The 12,500-nt window shown below is 34.4% G+C and overlaps 1 pseudogene; it reads right to left on the reverse strand.

Annotated features, from left to right (window-relative positions):
- Positions 1 to 87: 87 nt before the first annotated feature.
- Positions 88 to 12,500, reverse strand: part of LOC119569168 — a 13,090-nt pseudogene continuing 677 nt past the window's right edge.

Raw genomic sequence — 12,500 nt, forward strand, 5'->3', positions numbered from 1 at the left:
CACCAAAAAAGCAAAGGGTCTTGTGGTTAGTCAATGAAACTGAGGATAGGAGGACATGTATACCATAAGAATTTGGATGCGACCTACTGCACCAAGAGACCTTGTAAGGAACACACAGAATGAGGCAAGTACTGCATGTAACTGACCAATGAACTTCTGCACAGCAAAACCAAAAGCCTAATATAACTAGTAGTGATCAGAACTGGTAACAGTCTATATCTGGAAGCCTTACAGAATATCAGATTCTTTGACAGCTATATATTTGAAGATTGAGTTAAGTTGGAGGGATAAAATAAGAGCAGCTGTCAGGATGAACCAAGTGTATATCTTCCCAAAAGTATTTTGCCAGCTTACAATCCTGCTTACTGATACCCAGTAATAAAATCAACAGTTTTTGTGTGAAAATAGTAGCAGTATCATCATTAAAAAAGTTGGGGATGTGGCAGGTTACCAAGGATATACATGAGATAATTTCTGAGATTTTAAAAGAAACCTATCTGACTAAAGCTACAGAGAGGATGATTTACAAAAAAATTGGCCTCAATGGGGAGAAGTGAAAATAAGAGAAAAATCAAGATAAAGCACACTAACAACAAGTACTCCTGAGACAGGGAAAAGGAGCCATAAAAGATCTTAGCATAATCTCCTAAAGGGTCCAAAATGAGAAACTAGAGAAGTCACTCTGAAGGGAAGTAGCAAAGGGAAGCCATCCTGGAAGATAATCTCATCTAACAGGTGGACAGGATGACTACTTGTGCTGGTGAGAATGCTAAGGATTAATCACTGACCAATGAAGGGATAAAGGAAGGACTGGACTGAACTGATTCATTGACATTTTTTAAATCCTTTGTGAAATATGCCCACTGATATCTGTTGTATACATAAGCACATCATAGAAAAAAATTCCTTCCATGACCATAGTAGTAACTATAACTACTAAATGAATGAATAGGGGGGAACATTTTTTAGACCAAAAATTTTCTTTAAGTATGTAAAATATAAAGGTATTGATAAATTATCTTTTAGTACCACTTTACAAACATAATTTTGTAAAATTAGAAGGGTAAAGTTTGGTCCAGTATATTTCATTCTGGGACACCAAAGGGTGAGTGTATACTAAAGAAACAATACCTCAAAAGGGTGGAACTGCTACATTTAACTAATCCCTCCTACGATTTTCACTGAGTTTTACTGTTAATGAATTATCAATTCCCGTCATAAGGAGTCTGATCAGTGGAAAGCTTTGTGTAAATGCCTGGACAAAAAAAGAATTTTACTAGAAAGAGTGGAACCAAATTCTCCAAAAGAAAAAAAAAACTCCATGCTGTTAACACTGCTAGTGCATTAGTACTGGGGTAATGGAAACAAAGGATACACTTGCTACCTCCTCATAGCATCCCTACCATTTATCCCTCTTTGTCAGCATTGCTTGAGCCAAATTCTATGAGTATCATTTCAGCACCCCAGTATAAAGTATTGTGGGAGTTATATATATCAAAGTTAATTGCAATTTCTTCCCATACACACAAGTGGGGTTTAAAAACACACAAAGGGAATAACATAGAACTGAATGCACGGACAGGTCTACAGTAGAAGTATAACAACTAACTCTGATCTGAAATATGCATAAGTCTGTCTAGAGGACTGTGTGTAAAATATAGGGTGTATAATATATATATAGTGTGTGTGTGTGTGTGTTGTGTGTTTTGTGTGTGTGTGTGTGTGTGTGGGTGTGTGTGTGGTGTGTGTGTGTGTGTGTGTGTGTGTGTGGGGTGCGTGTGTGTGTGGATTATATATATATATATATATAGATATATATATATATATATATATATATATATTATATATAATATATATATATATACACAATATATATATAATATATTAATATATATATTATATATATATATATATATATATATTATATATATATATATATTATATATACACCAACACCCCACACAACAATATATTATATATATATATAATATATATAATATATATATATATATATATATATATATATAATACACACACACACCACACACACACACACACACACACCACACACACACGCATACACATATAAGGTTAGATCCTTGCTTTCATCCTAAGAGTTTTTTATTTACATATGGAGATCATTATGGATTCATTAAGACCCTCCTGGTTTCCAGCTGTATGCATTACCACTCAAGTATGAGTAGATAGGTAATGTCTATGGAGCTATGAGATCCTAGTTGCACACTCCTTTTAGTGGGTCGTGGGGCATGGCTGATTTAGCACGGGCCCTTTGGTTTCATCCCCCGGAAAGTGCCCTAGGTTCGAGTCCTGGTAAAGGGAGGGTTGTTATTTACATATATGTGTGTGTGTGTGTGTGTGGGTGTGTGTGTGTGTGTTTTGTGTGTGGTGTGTGTGTGTGGGGTGTGTGTGTGTGTGTGGGGTGTGTGGGGTGTGTGTGTGTGTGCGCGCATGCGTGTGTATACTAAATATATATATATATATGTATATATGTATAATATATATATATATATATATATATATATATAAAATATTTTATTTTATATATATATATAATAATATTTTATAAAATTATATATACATAATACTTTATTACACGATAGAATCTATATATATATAATATATAATATATATATATATAATATAATATAATTAATATATATATATATATATAATAATTATATATATATATATTATATATGAATAATCATTATCTCCCATTTTGGAGTATCATTGAAAGCACAGGATATACATGAGTGACAAAATCAAAACTGAACAAATTTAGGAGTATAGACACTGCTTTAGGAAATCCCTAACTCCAAACTCCCACTATATTTGCCTTCTCAAGACAAACAGACCAGTTTAAAAAAACAGGAAAAACACCACACTGCTGATGGTGGAAAAACGAGCTTAACAAAGGAATACCCAATTAAACATAATAATTTAGCTCTTGAGGGAAAAGGGGTTTCTTGCTAGTTTGAAGAAGCAGTGGATGGGGTAGACTAACTCACCTTACCATGAGACAAGAAGATGAGGAGGGAAAGGGGTCTTGCTATTTTTGAAGAAGCAGTGGATAGGAGACTAACTCACCTTCCCATGAGAAAGAAGATGAGGATGACCAGAGGATGGTCAGTGAGGAAAAAGCCCCCAGTTGCCAAGATAACAAATGGTCTAATGAGTGTCTCTCACAGGTAATTAGATAAAATGTTGAGGACGGGACATAAAACAGGAAAAATTAGTGAACTTTTTCACCTCCTTTAGACCAGACTGTAAGAAAAAAAAATGGAATCTAATCAACCTAAAAAACTGTTTTACTATGACAGAGAATCTGATTTTTATATATATGAAATATTTTGTGTTTAAAAAAAGAAAAAAAATAAATGTGACTAACCCTGCCATGTAAAGAGTGTGTAGGGTAATGCTAAATAATAATGAAAAAACTTATAATAAAACTGTTATAAATACTTATGGCAGAAAAAAAGTAGTCACATTCTGTCATCAACTGTAAATCTATAGAAAACTAGTAAAAAAAAAAAAAAAAAAAAAAAAAAAATTCTTGCAAAGTCAGGCTGATTTCCTCTATATTCCATGTCAAACATGCTTTATCTCTTAAATCAAGACTAAAAACATGGTTTAAATTTATACGAAAAAATACCTTTTTCCCTTTGACACTGCTTACTTGAAGTATTTAATTATACATTTTCATACTAGTGCTTTTAATATATCAAATATATTAATAGGGGAAGCTATGAGAAGGATGTATATCACGTGGTACATTTTCTCATTGGGTCAGCCCATGAGTTTGCAAAAATAATCAGAGTTCTTTCATGATTCCCCCCTTAACAAGAGCCTATGCAAAACACAGAGGAGCAAAAATAAGAAATATGAAGCTTAAAAAAAACAGTATGGGATTCCAATGTTTATTACTACTGTAAGAGAATGAACTTCATGAATAAAGAGGCAATAGACAAAAAGGGCAATAGAAGATAACGTGACGTGAAAAGGTGATCTTCAGTGAATTTAAGGTGGTAAAAATTAGATATTAGCAATGGCCTTTAAAAAGCCTCTAGAGGTCCTTTTTAAAAGCTGAGCACAGATTCTAAAGAGCAATAGTAGATAACACTGCACTGTGGCACTATAATAAAGAAAATGGCACTATAATAAAGAAACTAGTTGAAGTAGTAGTTTCTAGCTAGTTAGCTAGCTAGTTGCCTACAAATTCAAAAAAATATAACAATCCTTTAAATTTAAGTTAGAGCTAAGTTATGCAAAATAATTATTTTTATTTAATTACTTAGAATTATCTATTTATTCAAATAGGTATTATAATACAGTTTTGGTGACAGTAAGGAGTTCCCCACTATCAAAAAAAAACTAAAAGTTTAAAAGGGAAGAAAGAGGAGAAACACAGTCATGCAACTTTAAAATTATCTTTTTAAATCAAGTCTTTTTTTTTAAATTGAAAATGCAGCACCCAGGTCATAACACATGCATATATAAAGCTTCACAGAATTTAAATCTACACAGACAAAAGATAACTGTTTCTGTGGTTCCCAAAGCCTGTCTCATGGCTCAACTAATGGAAACCTGTAATAAGGGTTATGTTGGATTAGTTTTTAAAATGAAAGAAAATGAAAGTAAAAAATTGTAATGAAAGCATACCTGTGTCTAATACCTGAGAATTTAAACAAACTGACTATGGGAATACACTTCCAAACCTAATCATAATTCAAAAGGAAATACAATGAAGTATAGGACAATCTGTGTCCTGGTTAAAAAAATCCTATTTGTCTTAAATTTACCCCTGTCATAATGGAAGAATAAATTCGAAGGTAACTCCCTTCATTTTACTTGTCTTTTTTTTAAAAACCCATTCTTAACCTCAATGTGTAATTAATCATACATTCAACTTAAAAAAAAAGTTGAATATTAGCACCCTACTTTTGCTATATTCTCAACAGAAAACTCTCAAAAAAATTTTCCCTTTCAACCATACACCATACAAACTAAGGGAATAAAGGGTATACAGTGTTTTCCCCCTCATACTAAATATCTATTTCAATATCTCCTACTGGCTCCTGTAATATTTCTCTATCATATCTTTCTTCTGAAAAACCCTCTTGTTAAATAGAGGGGATATGTTCCTTTACCAAAAAGAATTGAGATTGAGGTAAGAGAAACCACCTCTTTGAAAAAAATACAGGGCCTATAAAGCTAATGCATATGAAATTACTTACATCCACAGAAACATGGGAATGACATCCAAAACACACAGACACTTCTGGAGAGAACCGGTGGATGATATTTACAATCCTATCTCTGCTCTTGCTTCTCATAGGACTAACAACACTTGATGTAAAAACCAGTGCTAATTTAAAATCAGGTACACTAAAAAATGACTGGAAACAACTATGTCCAAACTACACCACCCCAGCTAAGTAATGGGGGGGAGAGGTCCTAAAGCAGAAGTTGGGAAAGAATGATAAAACTTCGTATTTCTGAACAGCGTTTAATTTTTCTGTGACCTATAGACCTTAGTTCCTATTTTATTTGAATTAAAAACTTTCCAACCAGGAGATAGCAGAGGAGAAGCCACTTTTTTGATAAAAAATACTTCTACATTTCTTTTCATTGCTAAGGTTATACGGTAATTTTGGGAAAAATCATGTAATGCGAGACTTGTTTCATATATTAGCATAAAAAATCACACCCTAGGTAATAATTTTGGGATGAAACATTCATTACAAAATAGAACATTTTCTCTACATATTAAACCCAAAAAGAAAGAAACATCCCTACAAGTAACAAAGCATTTTACTTAAGTAATGAGTAAACCTTTTTGTGCAAGAAACTTTCTTTAGCAACAATGAATGGTCGATTATCTTCTTCATTGCATGGTGGTTCCCCATAGTAAAAATCCAAACTCATGCGTACCATTCCCACCACCAAAGCCACTCATGAGACCCCAAAATGCACCCTGTGAAGATAAGGGAATCAAAATTAGGCAGTGTTATAGTGACCCTGTTGAAATACTTTCTTTAATTTACTGAATATAAAAAAATATCAAACTTAATAGTAAGATGCAAAATGAGGTCCTTACTTGTTCATTCATTCGTTTCCACACAATGGCCATGCAGTAGATAGCAGCAATGGGTGGTGCAAGGTAAGCAGCAATGGCCTGTATGTAGAGGTATAACTGGCCCCCTGCGTCTGCTCTATCACTGGGTCCATATAATAGAAATCATACAAGAAACACAATAAAGATCCTGGAAAAAAAATTAAATTACAAATAGTATTATATGTTACTATTAAAGACAAAAATACGCCAATCTTTCAGACTTCTGAAAATCAACATTGGGTGTGGTGTGACAGATGATCTTAACGAGTGCCCACAATACACAAAGAAGAGAGAAAGAAAATGATATTTAAAGAAAAGAATGAGAAATGAAGTTGCACATGCTTCTTAAGGCAAAACCTTTGGGGGAAGTTGGCTAGAATCAAGCAGTATAATAACAACATTTCATACCTTTTAACAAGAAAATCACAAAGATGTTACTTGTTGTTTCCTTGCTTTCAAGTATACACAGCTAAAAAGTTGCAATGGACTTCATACACTCAAAAAACGTTAGAAAGCAAATAGTTTTGATATCAGAACTAAAAAATTTTTTATCCAGAAATCATTCGTCCTTTACTCAAAACTTGTTTCACACAAAGCCTATATAAAATATGTCACCAAAAAGGTTTTGACTTAATATATTCATGATGTTATTTTGAATAACCATAGAGATATACTCTAATTATACTATTATCCCTCAAGAAAACACGGAGGTTATACTCTTTTGTTTAAAAAGCAGCAAGTATAAATATACTAATCCATATACATCTATAATAGATCATGTCAAGACTCTGATGTAGTGCAAAACTCAACCTATCATTACTGTTTTATATCTGGTAACAGAGAAGTTTGAAACCTTCCAACAGAACAAATACTTGCACTTTAACTGTGATTTCTAAGTTAACTAATTATGACTGCAAAAAGCTAGTTATAAAATTTCATTTCAAAGATGAGGACTGGACTTATTTTTGGTTTTATCATAGCTGTCATAAAGGCATTGGATCTCTTTCTTTAAACACTGTTTCTTTGCAAAAATGAAAAAAATTTTCTGTCTCATAAGTATACCAACTGCATAGCAGTAAGTACAATTATATACATTTATAGTTAGTAAAAGCAATGGCCAGGTATAAAAGCCTTCTTACCTTCCAAACCAAAAGTTGCTCTCTCTGTTTGGCCCTTGGTCTGTAAATACTCCAACATATCCTGGTAAACAGTGTTGATGCTGAGTTGGGAAAATAGAAGTTTAAAATCGCTTTATAAGGGCAGAGGGGCATAACGGAGAGCATGACACCTCGAACACCACTTGGCATATACTCTAAAAACCAGCTTGGGTATGCAGAATTGGAGCAAGAGGGGCACGAGAGGGTTTCAAAAATTTGTAAACACTCATCTGGGTCTATACAACCAACTTCATTGGGGAATAAGACACGAGCTATCATGCCTGAAAAGTGAAGACTCATAGGTTACTGACGTGTACAATTAAATGACTATCTATCAACAAAATCTTCTAGATTGAGAGCAATACAGAGAGAGGAAAAAAAGAGAGAAGAGAGAGAGAGAGAGAGAGAGAGAGAGAGAGAGGAGAGAGAGAAGGGGAGAGAGACAGAGAGAGAGAGAAGGAGAGGAGAGAGAGAGAGAGGAGAGAGAAGAGAGGGGAGAGAGAGAGAGAGAGAGGGGAAGGGAAAGAGAGAGAGAGAAAGAGGGAGAGCAACAAAGAGAGAAAGAGAGAGAGCAACAAAGAGAGAAAGAGAGAGAGCAACAAAGAGAGAAAGAGAGGAGAGAGAGAGAGAGAGAGAGAGAGAGAGAGGGAGAGAGAGAGAGAAGAGAGAGAGGGGAGAGAAGAGAGAGAGAGAGAGAGAGAGCAACAAGAGAGAGAGAGAGCAACAGAGAGAGAGAGAGAGAGACAGAAAGAGCAACAGAGAGAGAGAGAGAGTGAGAGACAGAAACAGAGAGAGAGAGAGAGAGAGAGAGAGAGAGAGGAGAGAGGAGGGGAGAGAGGAGAGAGAGAGGGGACAAAAAAAAATGTTATTTGTCTTACCAGGAAGAACCATAATAAATAAAGGCAAAAGCTTGACATAGCCAGCAAATATTGTTCCTCCTTTGGCATGTGATAAACTTTGGCTCCCATCACTCGTTGCACCACCATCTACAATGAAAAGAAAAAGGAAAAAATCTATAGAAAAACCCAATTAATAAGTATAGATAAACACTCATAGGAGAAAAAGCTGTCAAAACCTCTTAATCTCTCTTCTGGATTGTCTAGAACAGTAATTTATTTATATGGAAGCCAAAGGCTATTTAAAAAGCCCTTATCATTAGAGTTTCTGTTATCACTGTGCTATGTCCTGAGCATGATGCTTATTTCTTCTGACAATTATTTCTTAACAGCACTTCTCAGTCTCTCACTTACACCCCCATACTGAGATACACACAATATATACATTCAATTTTTGGAGTGACAGCAAGTGTGAATGAGTATTTGTGTGTATGCGTACATATTTTTGTGTAAATAAATGTGTGAGAGAGAGAGTGCTTGTGTGGGTGTGTGTGTGCGTATGAGTTGTGTGTGTGTGTGCGTGTGTGGTGGTGGGATTGTGTGTGTGCATATGTGTGTGTGCATAGTGTATGTGCATGGTGTGTGCATGTGTGTGTGCATGGTTTTGTGCATGTGTGTGTGCATGTGTGTGTGCATGTTTATGTGCATGGTGTATGTGTATGTGTATGCGCGTATGGGTGTGTGTGTGTGTGTGTGTGTGTGTTGTGTGTGTGGGGTGGTGTGTGTGTGTGTGTGGGTGTGTGTGTGTGTGGTGTGTGGGGTGTGTGTGTGTGTGTGTGTGTGCACAAAACATGCATGCATGCATGGGCTGGGGTGTATATGGGCATGTCTGTGTTTGTATTTGAGTGCATCAGCATGTATGACTAACTTTGCGTGCTTGTTTCACATAGAGTCAAATGAAAGGTTTAAAAAAAATAGTCAGCATTTTTCCCCTTTTAGGGATTCTTCACACCTGGTAACAATGTATTATGTGGGTTTTGCCATGAACCACTACGTATGTTGTGTGCAGCTGGGGAGTGAGCACATAATCATTACATCAAATGATATTTACAAAAAATATGGCCTTTGTAAAAATCAGCATAAGACTTTGACCTAATAATTAGTACAAATACAGTAAGTGTAAACAGAGAGAAAATGTAAATTTCCATAATAACTGACAGATCTAGCACAGCATCCACTGAGTAAAATATGATGCAAGTTTTGGCAAATTTTGTTCTGTTTTTCAAAATAATTTAGTTTTTAAATGGATGGTTGTGTCCATAAAAATATATTGGCATATTATGATTCCAAGTAATATGCTGGCAGTTGCAAAAATGAAACTTTTCATTATAACTTATGTCTCCTCCAAACTTCTACAGTATATGCACCCCTTCCTCCCCTAATTCTACAAGCATGTTTATGGTCAGGGATACCTCAACCCAGTTATTCATGAACATGTTTCTAACCTATCTTATCATCAACACCTAAAACCTAGACACCATTATTCACCAATTCTTTACTCTCAGTCTCTCGAACACAGCATTTCATTTAAAAAAAAGACACTGAAAATATAACAATTGAATTTAATTCTAAGAACAAGACTAAAAGAATGTGTGCAAAGGGAGAATGGGGAAGATAACTTTTTGGTCAGGTCTGTGTAAAAGGTGAACTCTACTGGAAACTTTTATGCTGCTACAGCAGTTTATATAATGCCACCCCATAAATCACTTAAATAATTAGCCTGTTGGATTAGGGGGCCTCGTGGCTTGCATGTGAACTAAAACTGGGGCATTAGGCTTATTTAAATGGTGACTCTCCTAGGGGTATGGCCCTGTAGGAAAAATAAAATCAAGACTCCATGCTTTTTCTTTACAGTGGTGTTAGCTTTATTCTACATTCACATTTTTTGTTGTTTTGCATATACTGAGGTCTATATCAGTCATTTGTTATACTATATCAAGATGGTAATATACTTTTTTTGTTGAGTAGACTCCATATTATCATTCAGATAGTCTACAAAATCTGTGCAATAAGAATAGTAACTAGAGATTATTTGTATGGTTTTTTTATATATTTTCATAATATTCAATTTTCTGTAACATACCCTGTACCACCCGTCAAGTTGGGCAAGAGTTTGGTTCACTGGGTGAAGCTGGTGCTCTTCCAGGTATGACTCACAAAAAGGTAAGATATCCCCATGGGTCAATAACTTTTAACAATAAACCAGGTGGTTTAGGGGAAAGTTGCACTGGATTTTAAAGCTATGGACATCTTGAAGTCTAGTGTCTACAGGTCAGTAAGACTTCTCTCCTCTCTGACACAACTGCTGTGTTTTTTACTGAATTATATTGGTTCAGATTTTATGCTGATACTTACAATGGGAAACTTATTAATAAAACTATCATTTAACACAATTGTTATGTACCAGCTGGGAAACAAAAGAAGATGTTCTGTTCACTTCACATAACAAAGTGTTACCAGATGCAGAGAACACCTGGTGGGACTATGTTGTCTATGGCTTTCATATATACCCAAAACTGTACATCCCTTAAGAGATTTTACATACTAGAAAAGCTTTACATAAACTCACTTTGGTCTGCACACCAGTACCAAATGAAGCAGGTATCTGGCCAAGCAGAAAAACCTGGGCCAAGGCATGTCACTAACAGAGGTGTCTGCATCTCTCAACATTCTCCATGAATCTACTCGAGGAAGTCCACACGTTGAGTTGGAAGCAGCTTTTCAGGGATTGAGGCTAGGTAATTGGTTTGCAGCTCAGAGTATCCACCAACTGTATATAAGCCTGAAAAATAAAAAACATAAAAAACTCTAGTTTAAAAACACCATCAATCATACATTTAAAAACAATAGAAAACACCCTAGACAGCACATAAATCAACTTTATTATACTTCATCTTCAACTGTCCTTCCTGGCATCAGTAATATATTCCATAGGAAGTAATAAGAAACAACTCTATATAAATTCCCTTTTTCCTTTGCTTCCTTTTCTTCACTCTGATTTAATAAATGAAAATTTCAATTGTTAATCCCAAACACATGATTACTTGAACATTCACTTAATTAGATTTTACTGTAATGTGCACAATTAAAACAATCTTATCAAAAAAAATACAAAAAACCTATCATCTCTTAAGAAAACATTAAGTTTAAAATATGAATTTAGTGAGTGAAATCTCAAAATCATTACCAGCCTTTTTAGATATGGATACCAACACCTTTACTACTAATTTTACCACTCCTCTTACCTTTAATCATGACGTAAAATGATCCTCCAATCATGATGAAGAACTGCAGGGTTATCTGTGTAGATGACAGCAGCAAGGCCTCCAACCACTGTACAAAATGGCTGTCATAACCAGTAGAAACACAATGGACAGGTAAGGTTGTTAATCTTTGTGGCTTGCTGGATGAAAATTTGCCCTGAATACAAGTTACCTAAAAAGAAATTGGAGAAAATTAATTACAAGCCAACCTCTCTTTCCTGGTTTACATCTGATTAATCTACTAATCCAAATGGGATCATATTCTATAAAAATTAATTCATATGATTCACTTACCCACTATTAGAGAAATTTCTCCATTTACTGAGACTACTTTGTAAAAAATTTAATATCAAAATAATAAATCTGTATAATCATAAATATATGGTTGATTTAATCAATCATATTTGAAATCTTATCTTACATTTTCACAATTATTGAAACATAATGAGTCAAAAAAAAAAAAAAAAAAAGTTACAATTTAATTTTTCTTTTAAACATGTGAATTTGCATAATAATGGCAACCCACAGATGTTTCTTACCGATATCTTTGTGAAGATGTACAGGATAAGTGAAAGAAACTGCCAGGTATGTCTGAATCCGTCGACCACCAAACCTTTTTTTGGTTTTTTCTGGGAGTGTGTTGACCTAAGGAAGGGAGGGGGATAAAGGTCAAGTTTTCTTCAGTATTAGTTTTGAATAATATATCATACGAATGCATACAAAATTTGGTCAATTTATTATCAAGGACTGTAAAATAACTTTAGGAATTTAATTGAAGACCAGAGAGATAATAAATAACCATGAAAATAATAAACAATTAATAACACCCTAAGAGTCCCCCAGAGCTTAAATTTGAAGGTATTAGTAAATGGTGCAAAGTCTAAGCAAAAGAAAATCAGATAGCATTAAGTAAAGCATATAGCCATGCAATATCTAAAAAAAAGATTATAGCCATTACCTTAAAATCTTGCAGAGAGGTAAAATTGGTGCAGCAAAAATTTAAAGTCCAACAGATCCAGTCTCAATTCATCTTTTTTCACTTAAATTC

Source organism: Penaeus monodon, unplaced genomic scaffold (assembly GCF_015228065.2).
Source record: "Penaeus monodon isolate SGIC_2016 unplaced genomic scaffold, NSTDA_Pmon_1 PmonScaffold_1306, whole genome shotgun sequence".
In the NCBI taxonomy this organism is placed as follows: Eukaryota; Metazoa; Arthropoda; class Malacostraca; order Decapoda; family Penaeidae; genus Penaeus; species Penaeus monodon.